General features: G+C 53.5%; 1 long non-coding RNA gene across 2 annotated transcripts; it reads left to right on the forward strand.

Annotated features, from left to right (window-relative positions):
• The first annotated feature begins 2,576 nt into the window (after positions 1 to 2,576).
• Positions 2,577 to 9,526, forward strand: LOC120391539. 2 transcript variants are annotated; one of them, XR_005591385.1, is made up of 3 exons: positions 2,577 to 2,618; positions 4,235 to 4,385; positions 9,469 to 9,526. It is a non-coding gene; the product is annotated as an uncharacterized LOC120391539 (long non-coding RNA). The 2 variants fall into 2 exon arrangements; XR_005591384.1 differs by lacking the exon at positions 2,577 to 2,618 and adding an exon at positions 3,211 to 3,252.
• The last annotated feature ends 461 nt before the right edge of the window (positions 9,527 to 9,987 follow it).

The raw sequence follows: 9,987 nt of genomic DNA on the forward strand, positions 1-9,987 counted from the left end.
ACCTTCTCATATGGGTCCCCACAGCTCCATAGCCTCCCCACCAGGAGGCAGGTGTGAGAGGCTTGTTATCCCCAACCGACAGAGGAGAAACGAAGGTTGAGAAAGGCAAAGGGCCTTGTCTTACATCTCAGGTGTCCTGACTTTCAAATTAACCATCAGTCTGGAGTTTCACACACTGAATGATCAGAACAAAGTGACCTCGAATGAGCTACAGACCAACCGCCATTCAGAGTGATTATTCAGCAAGTGTTGTAGAAGCACCAGAACCAGGACCGGCTCAGAGACAATCAATGTCGAGAAGGCAGGAGAACAATTCACCAAGCGGATGATTGGTTCTGGCTTATTTGCTGGGCCTTAAAAGAGAATAACAAAGTCCTGAGTCTCCTCCCTTCACTAGATCCCCTGCTCCGTCAATCAGCATTGAGACTCTGGCAGAGGCTGAGGGTTCCCCAGATGGCCCAGGGATGGCTCAAGTCACCAGTGAGGATCGCTCTCAGAGCAGCCTTCCTGTCCCATCTCTTTGGGATGGCCTCCCTCCACGAGGGATAAAGAGCAGCCCCCTCCTTGCCAGTGGAGGGAGGGAAGTAGGAAAAAGAGAAACCAAAAATGATGAACCCCAATGTACCCCAGGAATGTACCGGGTTTTCGCATTTTAAATTTTTGTATGGCAGGCGGGTAAGGGGGGGGCCCTAGACCTGATGAGAGATGAATGGGAGGGGAAGGCTACTCCCGATGGAGAGTCGGTGGTGGAGTATGTCCTGACCTTCCGGGAAAGACTTGCCGAGCTCATGGGACTGGCCACGGAGAAAGTGGCCCGAGCCCAGAGGCAGCAGAAGGTCTGGTATGAGCGCACCAAGGATCAGGTGATGGTTCTCATCCCCGTGAGCAAGAACAAACGCCAGGCTGCCTGGGAAGGGCCCTTCAAGGTTGTCAAGCAACTAAATGACGTAAACTATGTGATGGAGCTGTCGAACCGGGCGAACCACCACCGGGTGTACCATGTGAATATGATGAAGCCATATTATGACAGGGGACATGTGGTGTTGGCCGTGTGTGGACATTGGGAGGAGCAGGGAGATGACCCTTTAGTGGATCTATTCACTGTGACAAAAGTTTGTTCCCCCTGGAAGCAATTCCCCTCTCTGATCAGCTGACCTTGGCCCAGCACGCTGAGATCAGCAGGGTGCTGCATCTGTACCGACAGCTGTTTTCCAACCAGCCTGGACGCACTAATTTGACTGTCCACTGGGTGGAGACCGGGTCACATCCTCCTATAAGATGTTCCCCTTTCCGGACACCATCCAGCGCCTGGTGGGTCAGCTATTGAGGGGGATGGAGAGTTTGCCGTGCCGTATATTGACGACATATGTGTCTTTAGCCACACCTGGGGTGACCACGTGTCCCAGGTTAAACAAGTGTTGGACCGACTCCGAGAGGCTGGGTAAAGTGCAAGGTGGGGCTGGCTGAAGTATCTTATCTGGGCCATCGGGTGGGTTGCGGCTGCCGAAAGCGAGAACCAGCCAAAGTGGAGGTGATCAGAGACTGGCCCTCTCCCCAAACCAAAAAGAAGGTCCAAGCCTTTATTGGGATGGCGGGGTACTATCGAAGGTCCGTGCCCCAGTTTTGCGCCATAGCTGCCTGTGTAAAGGTTTGTGTGAGTGCAGGGCCGGGAGCGATCTGCATCTTCTCCCAGCAGCAGTGTGAGAGGCAGCCCAGGCTGGGGAGACAGAGGGCTCAGCGGTATCCCAGCTCCAGGTTGCACCCTGGGGGACCCCCTCATTATAACAAATAAATTAGTGCATCTCTCCCCAAACTAGTTCTACAAGCACGAAGAACACCATGGAGACCAGGCCTTTAAACGTTAGGAACCATCAGAGTTAAGGTGGCATATACAAACTTTGTGCAGTGCTGCTGTGCGTGTATGTTATGATATAGACTCACAAGTATGGCCCTGGGGTCAATTCCTGCCCGCACAGCATCAATTTCCTCCAGACTACCAAGGAAGTGGTGCTTTCTCCATCCCTTCATGAGGTGCCTTTCTGGAGTCTGCTTTGGTCCAAAACTTGCTACTGCGCCATACAGGAGGCCTGTGATGTGCAAAGGGGTCAGATGAGATGATCTGACCGTCTCGTCTGGCCTTAGTCTCCAAATCTCTGCAAAACTGAGTGTGGCACTTTGAGAGTCTCTGAGGTTGCCATGTGTTGCCTGCTTGATCTCCAGCACTGACCCTGAGTGCGTGGGGGTGACACAGGGGGAGCAGCTCAAACATGCAAAGGGGCTGGCCAGGGGCTGGACATTAGCCTTGCAGGGCAGGGGTGAGTGTGGCAGTGACATCACAAGGGCCTTTTGCAGCACCTCAGCTGATTGGTCAAAGGAGGTTGGGAGGCGGTGATCTCACAGAGAGTCCATGACAACGGCCAGGTAGGACAGGCTGCAGGGCTGGGACGATGTCAGAGACCCCCGTGGCTTTGCTGCAGAGAGTCTCCTTCTTTAGGTCTCTCCCTGAGGACTGAGAGAGAATTCTGGGTCATGTCTGTGAGCACGAGGAGAAGACTCGTTGGAGTTTTCCCCGTTCCCACTGCTAATTTAGTGAGAAGACAGACATCCCTGTGGAGAAGGTAAGAGCCCCAGAGAGGTTTGGTACCTAGCCAGCCTGACCCACATGGTGCTGGCCAAATTCAAGGCATGGAAAACACTAGGTTAAGGTGGCTGAATTGTTTTTACCACCTAGGCCTTTGTTCATTAGAGTCAGGGGGACATTGGGGTTCATCATTTTTGGTTTCTCTTTTTCCTACTTCCCTCCCTCCACTGGCAAGGAGGGGGCTGCTCTTTATCCCTCGTGGAGGGAGGCCATCCCAAAGAGATGGGACAGGAAGGCTGCTCTGAGAGCGATCCTCACTGGTGACTTGAGCCATCCCTGGGCCATCTGGGGAACCCTCAGCCTCTGCCAGAGTCTCAATGCTGATTGGAGCAGGGGATCTAGTGAAGGGAGGAGACTCAGGACTTTGTTATTCTCTTTTAAGGCCCAGCAAATAAGCCAGAACCAATCATCCGCTTGGTGAATTGTTCTCCTGCCTTCTCGACATTGATTGTCTCTGAGCCGGTCCTGGTTCTGGTGCTTCTACAACACTTGCTGAATAATCACTCTGAATGGCGGTTGGTCTGTAGCTCATTCGAGGTCACTTTGTTCTGATCATTCAGTGTGTGAAACTCCAGACTGATGGTTAATTTGAAAGTCAGGACACCTGAGATGTAAGACAAGGCCCTTTGCCTTTCTCAACCTTCGTTTCTCCCTCTGTCGGTTGGGGATAACAAGCCTCTCACACCTGCCTCCTGGTGGGGGGAGGCTGCGGAGCTGTGGGGACCCATATGAGAAGGTCACTAGTAGCAATGCAGCACAGGAGGTGTCCTATCGGGTTGAGTCATTGCAGATTATGACGTAGTTCAGCAGACCCCTGTTTTCCCATTATGCAGCTTTCCATGTTAACCGAACCACCAGTGCACGCAGGTGCAGCAGTTGGCGATTTCTCCTGTGGCCTCGAGATGGCACTGCAGGCTAGCACTTTCCCATTCCCCTGGGTATCAGAATGTTTGATTAGGTGACCTGGCCCCAAACAGCCCCAGTTGGATGCCATCAGTGGGGTCTGCTGTGTAAAGGCTGAAAGAGTCAATTTTATTGGTATCTTATTATCTTTAAATCATTAAGGGGAGCATCTTATCTCGTTTCTAAATCAAAGTGTCTCCTCTTTGTGTGCGAAGAGAGAGTTTAACGGGATGCCACCAACGGGAGATTCTTTTGATTTGGAAAACAGAATATTTTTGCAAAGAATTTTCATCCCAATTGTTTCATGATTCCACAAACCAAACTTGTTTAATGTTCATGTGATTTTCTAACAGAAAACTGTGTCTATGAAAATTCCCCCCCCCCCCGTCCAATTCCTGGGCTCTGTCCCTCCTTCTTGGGGGCTTGTTGTCTGCTGATGTCAGTGAGAGCTGTTGGCTTTTCTCTCTAGCTCTGCCATTGCTTTGCCATGTGACTTGGGGTAGGTCATTTCCTCTCTCTGTACCTCAGCATCCCAATCTGTGCAATGGGAAGAGAGACAGGTCTGTAATGCCTGGCAGGAGTGAGACTGGGAGAGAGAACGGGCATTAAAGCACTTTGGGGAGGAGAAAGGGTTGTTTCATGCTGTTGAGCACCAAGGCATTCTGACATTTGCGAAAATGTCTCGTCTAGAGAAACAAGAAATGATCGGGGACAAAGCCTGCAGGAGGATGTGAACCAGAGAGGCCAGGGTATGTGTTTGGGGTCTCACCAGTGCTTCTCACCTGTGAGTGCTTCCCCATCGTCATAACTTGGCCTGGGAACAGGAGAAATAAACCAGACGGTGAGTGAGTGAGAGGGATGCAGTGACAGTGCCACGGGCAGTGGGGAGGAGGTAACAAGCCTCTCTGCTGCCCAACATGTACCAGAAGGGAAGGGATTTCCCCCACAGTCCTCATCTGCCCTGTCTCTGAGCAGGATTAGCTGCCTAAAACCCAGAACTTCCAGAAGCCGTCCAGACCATAGTTGAGGTCTGTGGAGCTCTTGGCTATAATGAAATTGTAATTAACTATCCAGGTGTAAAGACCTGGGGACTAGAACCTGGGTTGGCCAATATTCCCCTAGTGCCATCTGAGCACCAGGGAGCAGGGAATACGGGGCTCTGGCCGGGGTGGCGGGACCGCGAGGTTGCGGGACTCTGGCTGGGAGAGCGGGGCCGCGGTGATGCGGACCTCTGACCGGGGGAGCACAACCGCGGGGTTGCGGGGTTCGGGCCGGGTAGGGCCACCAGAATGGCCGCGTGGGCCGGGAGCAGTGGGACTGTGGGTATCCGGGGTTCCCGCCAGGAGAGCGGTGCTGCGGGGTTGCGGGGTTCGGCCGGGGAGCGTGACCAAGGGGTTGTGCAGCTCCAGCCAGGGGAATCAGCCCTGCACCCCTCTTCCTGGGACTCCCAGTGACTCTCAGCCAGCCAGTAAAACAAAGGTTTATTGGACAACAGGAACTCAGTCTACAGCAGAGCTTGTAGGCACAACCAGGACCCTCAATCAAGTCTTTCTGGGGTTCAGGAAGCTTAGTTCCCAGCTTGGAATTCCCTGAATTCCTCCCCAGCCCAAAACCGAAATTGAACTAACTCCTTCCAGCAGGCTCTCTTCTTTTGTCCAGCTTCCTGGCAAAGGTGTCGAACCCCACCTCCTCCCTGCCTGGCTCAGGTTACAGGCTCAGGTCCTGTCCTTCACCTAAAGTCATCCCGGCTTTCCCATCCCCACACAGACAGTCCCTACTGTATCACAGCTCTCCCCCTTCGAGACTGAACTGCCCAGTGACCTGGGAAGTTTGCCCCTGCTCCCTCTCCGGGCCAACGCGTCTGCTATCAGGTTGGCACTTCCCGTCACATGGACTACGGCCATGTCATAATCCTGCAGGAGCAGGCTCCACCTCAGGAGCTTGGCATTGGCTCCTTTCATCTGGTGCAGCCAGGTTAGGGGAGAGTGGTTGGTGTACACGGTGAAGTGTCGCCCAAAGAGATATGGCTCTAGTTTCTTAAGGGCCCACACCATGGCAGGCATTCCTTCTCGATGGCCACGTAGTTCTGCTCCCGGGGTAGCAACTTCTTCCTCAGGTACACGATGAGGTGTCTCTCCCTCTTTTTATCCTCCTGCATTAACACCGCCCCCAGTAAAGGGCTTGTCAAAGTCTGGGTTTGCCAGAACTGGGCCACTAACCAGAGCCTCCTTCAGCGCCCAGAGAACCTCCTGGCACTCCTCTGTCCAGACCACCATGTCTGGCTTCCCCTTCTTGCACAGATCAGTGATGGGGCCGGCTATGGCGCTAAAGTGGGGCACGAACCTTCAATAGTACCCCGCCATCCCAATAAAGGCTTGGACTTTCTTTTTGGTTTGGGGAGCTGGCCAGTCTCTGATCACCTCCACTTTGGCTGGTTCTCGCTTTAGGCAGCCGCTCCACCCAATGGCCCAATAAGATACTTCAGCCAGCCCCACCTTGCACTTTACCCAGCCTCTCGGAGTTGGTCCAGCACTTGTTTAACCTGGGACACGTGGTCACCCCAGGTGTGGCTAAAGACACATATGTCATCAATATACGCCAGGGCAAACTCTCCATCCCCCTCAGTAGCTGACCCACCAGGCGCTGGAAGGTGGCCGGCGCACCCTTGAGGCTGAAAGGCAGGGTCAGCATCTCATACAGCCCCAGGGGGTGATAAAGGCCGATTTTAGCCTGCAGCTGCATCCAGCGGCACTTGCCAGTAGCCCTTGGTAAGATCCATGGTGGTGAGGTATCGAGCGCCTCCCAGTTGTCTAGGAGCTCGTCAGGCCTGGGCATCGGATACAGTGATGGCATTGAGCTTTCGATAGTCCACACAGAACCGGATCGACCCATCCCTTTTGGGGACCAGCACCGCTGGTGAGGCCCAAAGGCTGGAAGACGGCTGGATCTCCCCCAAAGCCAGCATGTCCCTGACCTCTCTTTCCAGGTCTTGAGCAGTTTCGTGGTGACTCGGAAGGGAGCATCTTATAGGAGGATGTGACCCGGTCTCCACCCGGTGGAGAGTCAAATTAGTGCGTCAGGCTGGTTGGAAAACAGCTGTCCGTACAGATGCAGCACCCCGCTGATCTCAGCGTGCTGGGCCAAGGTCAGCTGATTAGAGAGGGGAATTGCTTCCAGGGGGAACCAGCTTTTGTCCCAGGAATAGATCCACTAAAGGGTCATCTCCCTGCTCCTCCCAATGTCCACACACAGCCAACACCACAGTTCCCCTGTCATAATATGGCTTCATCATATTCACATGGTACACCCGGCGGTGGTGCGCCCGGTTCGACAGCTCCACCACATAGTTTACCTCATTTAGTTGCTTGACAACCTTGAAGGGCCCTTCCCAGGCAGCCTGGCGTTTGTTCTTGCTCACGGGGATGAGAACCATCACCTGATCCCTGGTGGTGAAGGCGCGGGCCTGCGCCGTGCGGTCATACCAGACCTTCTGCTGCCTCTGGGCTCGGGCCAGCTTCTCCCTGGCCAGGCCCATGAGCTCGGCAAGTCTTTCCCGGAAGGACAGGACATACTCCACCGCCTTCCTCCCATTCGTCTCTCATCAGGTCTAGGGCCCCCTTACCGCTTGCCATACAACAGTTCAAAATGCAAAAACCGGTACATTCCTGTATGCGAACAGCAGGTGAGGTAAGTACTTGTCCCAGTCCTGCGGGTGCTGGTTCATAAATGTTTTAGCATCATCTTTAGAGTCCCGTTGAACCTTGCCACCAGCCCGTTGGACTCGGGTGATACGCTGAGGCCCAGTTGTGCCGGACCCCGCATTTCTCCGCAAGCACCGGAGCAGGGCCGACATGAAGTTGGACCCCTGGTCCGTTAAGACTTCCTTGGGGAACCCCACTCTGCTGAAAATCATCAGCAGCGCATCTGCCACAGTGTCTGCTTTGATAGAGGACAAGGCCACCGCTTCGGCGAAATCTACCACCACCAGAATGTATTTCTTCCCCGACCAGGTCGTCTTGCTGAGAGGTTCCACTACGTCCATGGCCACCTTCTGGAAAGGTTCTTCTATGATGGGTAAAGGCCCTTTGTCCCGGGCTTTCCCCACCCTCTGGCAGGGGGTCACAGGATTGGCAATACTGTCGGACATGGGTAAAGACCCCAGGCCAGTAAAATTTCTGTAGCAGCCTATGCCGGGTGCGCCGAATTCCCTGGTGCCCTGCGAGAGGGATATCATGGGCCAGGTACAGTAGCTTGTGGCAAAACTTCTGAGGAACCACCAGAAGTCTCCTGATCCCCCATGCCTCTACTACCCCTGGGGGAGCCCATTCTCGGTACAGGAACACCTTCTCCCACAGGAACCTCTCCTTGAAACCTCTCCTCATGGACTGTACCACACTGAGGTCAGCCAGGTCCCTTGGTCTCCGCAAGGAGGATCTTCTGCAACTTGGCCTGGAACTCGTCGGCTGGGAAGGGTTGGGTCAGAAGCCACAGCCTCCTGAGCCTTGCCTTTGGGTGTTCCCGCCCCACCAGGGTAGGGTTCTGTGCCTCTGGGGTGACATCCTCCCCAAGGTCAGGACGTAGTGTCCTCGCCAGCTCTGGGTCACGACTAAGGCGTTCGGGGTTGCTGGCCAGTCCTCTAGATCCCCACCCCATCAACACCTCGGTGGGCAAATGGTGGTGCACCCCACCTCCTTGGGGCCCTCCTTGTCCCCATTTCAGATGCACCATCGCCACGGGCACCTTGAATGGGGTCCCACCCACCCCATCAGGGTCAGGAAGGTGTTGGGCATCACCTGATCTGGGGCCACCACCTCGGGCCGGGCCAGCGTCACCGCAGCGCCCGTGTCCCAGTATCCATAGACTTTCCTCCCATCCACCTCCAGGGAACAAGACACTCGCTCCACAGGGACAGCCCACCCTGTAAACCGAGAACCTTGAGTCCGGGGCATCCAACGCCCCCAGAGGAGCCGACCTGGGGACCGCCTCTCTCCTGAGCAGTTGATAAGCTGCCAGCCCCTGGGAAGCCTGCCTCTTGTCCGTCTGGGCCTCTACCAAGTTAACCCGGTGTGGGGGTCAGTCGGCTCTGTCTGTCCTTGAGCCTGGGGCACTGGGACCGTATGCGGCCTCTCTGGCCACAGTGATAGCAGCTCATGTCCCTTTGTCAACTTACCCATTTCATGTTTCATATTCAGAGTCACTCTGAACTGAACTAGGTGGGATTGTCTGTGGTGGAGGGAAATATGTCTCGGTGTGCCTCCAATTTGCTTTTTCCTTTGATAGGGATTTTAAGGGGTCCCGCTTGCCCCAAGCTGAGTTAGCTGCCAGACCCCCACCCATAGGGTCAGAAGCAAACTGCATCCTAACCCCTGCCTTTCAGGCCCAGGCCTGTTAGCAAAACCCAATTGCTATATAGGACAAAGGTTAACTTCTGCAATTCTTGTTTGTCTATATAACGGGCACCAGAAAGTAAAGCAAAAAAAGAAACCAAGCGGCCCTAAGGTGCCCAGCTGTAATACGCAGAGTCTAGCTAGAGCTTTTGCAGAAGTAACCGCAAGCAGGGGTCTTACAGGCAGGCAGACTACCAACGAAAACCACATTTGGGACAATAGCAGGAAAAGCCCTAGATGGTGACAGGCTCGCTAAAAGTAAGAAAGTATGCCAAATAAGGAGTTGGTAACGTGTGTGATGTGTAATTATGCTTTGTGGTTTTGGCCTTTATAAGCTTGGTGAAAGTCTGTTAAAGGCAAGGCAGCTACCCCCCCCTTCTTTGCGTGGGGCTACATTGACCTTCCCTTTATGCATAATTGTACCCCAATAAAGGTGCCTCAGGCTGTGTCTGACCCAAAATCAAAGGTGTGGTCAATTTTTCCACGACACCTTTTATTCCAGGAATTTCTCTTTTTCCACGACACCTTTTATTCCAGGAATTTCTCTCTAACCACACAAGAGCTGGTTATTATTTCCTTGGACTGACATACTCAAAGCCTGAGGGCAGATGAAAGTGGATCAGCAATGAAGAACTGAACAGTGATGTGTAGCTTCATTCTTTTCTAACTCTGTAAATATTTCTGTTGGACATCTGGGACTGACTAGCCCCAAGGCCAGTAATAGGAACAGAAAATTGTCATGTATTTATCTGAATGGGTAACAGTATTCACTAGTGGAATCAGTGCTGGTGTCATATGAGGGACTAGGACTCCCACTAAGAGGAAAGGAACTTGGGAGGGAAATGAGAAGAGGGTAATTTGTATTCATACAGATGTGGGAAGAAAGGTGTTTGTGTGAAGGGGATATTAGTGGGGATATAACTAACTTGGATGTGTTGGCTGGAACAGCCCAGAGGAGGTGCCAGGAGAATATAGCCAACAGAAGTGGAAGGGAAGAAGACTATTTGACCCTAATAACTTTCAGATGTGTTTGTGGGAAGGGAGGTTGAGGAGTGT

Source organism: Mauremys reevesii, linkage group 26 (genome assembly GCF_016161935.1).
Source record: "Mauremys reevesii isolate NIE-2019 linkage group 26, ASM1616193v1, whole genome shotgun sequence".
Classification (NCBI taxonomy): domain Eukaryota; kingdom Metazoa; phylum Chordata; order Testudines; family Geoemydidae; genus Mauremys; species Mauremys reevesii.